The following is a 4,758-nucleotide window of genomic DNA, read 5'->3' as shown; positions in this document are numbered from 1 at the left end:
AAATAGCCAGATCCAAACTACACCAACTATTCGTTTCTTTTTTTTAAAAAAAAATATTTTTATTAATTTTCCAATTAAAACCAATTATATCACATTTCAATATTTCAAATTATACACATATATATATCAATCAAACCGAATGTTATGCCAAATCATCTAAATAATTTATTTTTGGGTTCCCATGCTTCAAGAAATTGGGAATTCCTCGCAACTGTCCACTGCCGTCTTATTTCTAAAGTTCAAATCGTCCTCCAAGCTCATAATATTCCAAATCTTCCCCTTACAGTCACCTAGATGTTTTCCACTTTCATCCGATTGTTCCAGCTGCTGAGATAAATGTCAAACGAAGTTTCACAGATGTTCTTTCTCCTGTGTGAGTTAATCAGTCCAGCCTCCCCATAAATCTTCTTAGTGGAGCTCCCTGTTGCGACGGAGTAGCAGCGCCATCTTAAAAGGCTCAAATCACTTTCATTTTCTCTCATAACCATGAAGATTTACGATTTATTTATCTTTATAGAATTTACAGCTTTTTCAGGCAGGAGACCCAAACATCCAACCATGAACTCTTGGTAAATTAATGGATCTCCTTGCCCTATAGCTGAACTTAGCTTCAGGTCGCTGCTCCAATTTAAAGTGCGTCACAGCTCATAAATCCTCCGAACGCGTCCAGAACTCCTTCCGTCTGACTAGGGGGGGGCTTTTCTCATCGGCAACTTCACATCTTTAAGAAATATGCTCAGTAACAACAGCTATAGAGTTCAACTCACACAGTCTTTTGCTTCTCTTTCACTCCAAACAAGCCAGGACATCGCGTCCGGGAAGATACGAGGCAACAATATGAAGAAAAAATAAAAACTTGCTTCCCTTATCGCTCCGTCCCCATCAATCCTTCTTCCAGATGCCGTACATTCTTTGACTCCTCTCGCTCAGCAGCATAAAATTCTCAGCAGTAAACAGCGCTTCTTCCCCTCCTTCTGAAGTATGTCCATAGATTTAAGCCTAATTATCTTCTTTAACCATGGAAATCCCCGCCATGCAGATTAGCGTCCGGGAGTCCTGGCCGTCGTAAGTGCTCAGCCCAAGCTCCCCCCACTCCAAAAACAGTCGGAGTGGGTCTGGGGGCATCGCGGGCCAGCGGCCCCTCTCCGTAACCCCCGGAGAGGGTAGGGGGTTGCCATTTACTCCCCTAGCAACCGCCAAATTCCTTACGAAGGTCAGAGAGATGGAAAACAGGTCCGCCATTCCTATTCGTTTCAGAGTGTGACATGGAGTAGCCACCAGCCATCAAGGTCCTAATTTGCACCTTCCAGTGCTAAACAATGCAAACTCCTAAAATAGGGCCAGGGGATCAGGGGCTGAACATGGCCCTCTAGGTACCGTCGGTACCAGGGGTGCCAACTTGAATAAAGAGAGGGCCACCCTGCATATAATAACATTTCTCCAACACTAATACTAGAATTAATATCTGGGCTTCCTGGGAAGAGAGCCTGGTTCTGCCACTATATACTTACTGAAAAGCATTTATAAACCCCTTAAGGTTTTAAACATTTCTAAGTGGTGTAGAATATAAAAACAAACAACATCACTGAAATAGAAAGCAGAATCAGGTTCTCTTCCCAGGAGGACTCCAGAACAGTTGGTTCCACAGTCAGGGCCCCTTTGTACGCCTGAGGCACTGCCAGCATTCACACGTCAGGGCAAACCACAGTTCATGGTTTGTTGTAAATGTGTAGATTGTTTCCACTTTGCTCTGACCTCAAGGTACATTCACATCAGTGGTTTAAAGCGCAGTGAGGTCATTTCTTCCCTTCTGTGGTTCAAGCTGCATTTGCATGGAGCTGCCTTAGGTGCAAATTGCCTGTATGGTGGTGGTTGTTGTTTAGTCCATCCATTACAGATGGCCATCCGATCTCTCCTTAAAAACCTCCAAGGAAGGAGAGTCCGCACCACCTTTAGGGGGAATACATTCCACTGCCAAACGAGGTAAGACAGGTAAGACGTGAGTCTGAGAATCTACAGCCCAGTCAGGGAAACAGCATGTGGGAAGCCCAGGCAGGTGAGGGCGGCAGTTGGATCAAATCAAAACATAGTAGGAAGGTTGGCACTGATTATAGTGTGAGACACACTCAGCAAAGTGACTCATTCAGAAACAGGTGGGTGGGCTCGATTCTTACAGCCAAAACAGCTGGAAGAGTCATGTGGGAGATCAATAACTGGGTCTCCCAGTGCTTTCACTGTCACCTCATAGCAGCCACCAAGGGTGTTGGGGTTGGCCCTCTAAATTTAGAGCAGTGCTGTTGGGGGAAGGGGTGGCTAACCCTCTCCCCTGATTCAAATGCACCCCCCATTTCCCTGATCAAAATACTGCCCCTCCCCTAACCCATGTTATCCATGGTAGGAATATCTACAGGCATGATAAGAATAGCAACCCTGCTTCAAAGAGGGTGATTTAAATTCGGGAAAGAGTGCAAGAGTAAAGGTGAAACACCTCTTCCCACCAGTGATGCTGGCCCAATCACATCCGGTGCCTCCCTGGGCAGCTTTAAAGTTGGAGGCTAGGGGAGGGGGCAGTAAGTATGGGGCTGTCAAATCTGAGCAGTGGCTTGCATCTTCTCTGTGTCAGCACTTACAAATAGGGTTGCCAGACTCAATAGAGGACAGGACTTTTGTGCCTTTAATTGCCCTGCTCTCTTTTGAGTCTGGAAACCTTAAAGAGAAACCAGCAGACCCTTTGCTTGGAAATTAAACAAAGGGTCTGCTGATTTCTCTTTAAGGTTTCCAGACTCAAAAGAGAGCAGGGCAATTAAAGGCACAGAAGTCCTGTCCTCTATTGAGTCTGGCAACCCTACTTACGAAAGTAACCCTTAAAAAGAAAGGTCTCATGCGCTTCCTCTCATATTCTTTTCACTGCTTCTCTGGTCTGGAAAGGGAAGAAGTGTGCATGCACACGAAAGCTCATACCAAAATAAAAACTTAGTTCGTCTTTAAGGTGCTGCTGGAAGGAATTTTTTTATTTCGTTTCGACTACGTCGGCCCAACACGGCTACCTACCTGTAACTATAACTGATAGTGATCATTCTGGCTAAAATGCTGCCGCTGCTGCTTATTTGTATTGAAATTTGCTGTGTGATAAAATTCAGGTTGGATGAGTATGTGGTTGCTTTCTGGGATGGGTTGAACTTCTGTATTTGTAGCACGTTACTCAATTAAAAAATCATCTCCTTGTTAAGAGTGTGGCATTTCACACGTTTTGCTTTATCATAAGATCACGAAACTGTAAGCAGAGCCTGTCTATGGATCAGGCCGATGGCACATCAAGTCCAGCATCCTGTTCTTACAGGCCTTTGGGGGAAGCCAGAAAGAAGGACCTCAGTGTTATCATCTCAAGAAAAGGAACAGCTGGCCTACAAAACTCATACTCTTCAAATATGGTGCATTCATCTTTTACAAGGCGCAACAAAAGCCCTACGTTTTCTTGTGGGGTTTTTTTAAAATTATTATTCTGTGTAGAATCTCTCTCTCACACGTACTGTTTCCTGATCACGCTCGTTGCTTGCTCTCAGGCCTTTTTGTTTGGTGACTCTGCTCTCCCAAATGGCGAACAATGCTTCTGTGGTTCCTTTAGTAAGCTGAAAGGGTAGGCTTGCGCTTGGCATGAATGAATGAAACCTCAATGGAAAAGAAACCCCAAACTTCATGATTCACCAACCCTTTGTCTTTTTCTTTAGAATGAAAAGAAACCCTCTTTTTCCTTTCCCTTTTCTTTCTTTATATTGTCAGCTTTTCTGACTTTCAGAACGTGAGAGCAACCTGCTGGTTCAGACCAGTCCAGGCGTCGGCAACGTTTTCCGGCCATGGGCCAGAGGATTCAAACGGACTATTGTTTGGGCGGGACATGCGCAGAAGCTATTTCTGGTGTCCCGGTCATGGGCAGCGTGGCACTGGAAATGGCTTCTGTGCATGTGCATGTCCGCGGCTGTGCAGACTGCACAGCCGCAGTCATGATTTCCAGCGCCACTCGGCGAGTCCCTGCGCTGCGTTGCTAAGGTTTACGGGTGGCCCGTGGGCTGGATAAATGGCCTCAGTGGGCCGCATCCGGCCCATGGGCCGGACGTTGCCGACCTATGGTTCAGACCAATGGCCCATAAAGTCTAGCATCCTGTTTTCACAATGGCTAACCAGATGCCCCACATCCCACGTGAGCACAAGAGCACTTTTCCCTCTTGTGGTTTCAAATAACTGAAATTCAGAACCATTGAATTTCAATGGTCTCCAACCATGCACACAGAACATCATACCCTCCAACATTCCATAATGATCATTTTACTATTTATATCCCACACATCTCAATGAGTTGTGCCAGCACTCTGGGCAGCTTCCAACATATATAAAAACATTTATTATTATTATTATTATTATTATTATTATTTTATTGAATATATATACTGGATATACTATATCCAGAGGTCTGAGGGCGGTTCACAGAACAAACATTAAACATTAAAAAATTTCCCTACACAGGACTGACTTCAGAAAGCTTGGGGTTTGGATAACTCCCTACCCTCCAACATTTCTCCAATGAAAATCGGGACATCCTAGGAAAAGCGGGACATTCTGGGATCCATAATAATTTGAAAACTAATTTTAAAATAAAATAAACAAAAGCTATACCTGGTTGAGGGGCCAGAATCAAAGTGGGTGGGGGAGAGCAGTCTAATTAATTAATTAATGACATTTATATCCTATCTTTCATCCAAA

This window comes from Zootoca vivipara, chromosome 6, assembly GCF_963506605.1.
Source record: "Zootoca vivipara chromosome 6, rZooViv1.1, whole genome shotgun sequence".
NCBI lineage: Eukaryota > Metazoa > Chordata > Lepidosauria > Squamata > Lacertidae > Zootoca > Zootoca vivipara.
Note: the sequence above shows the minus strand (reverse complement) of the source record.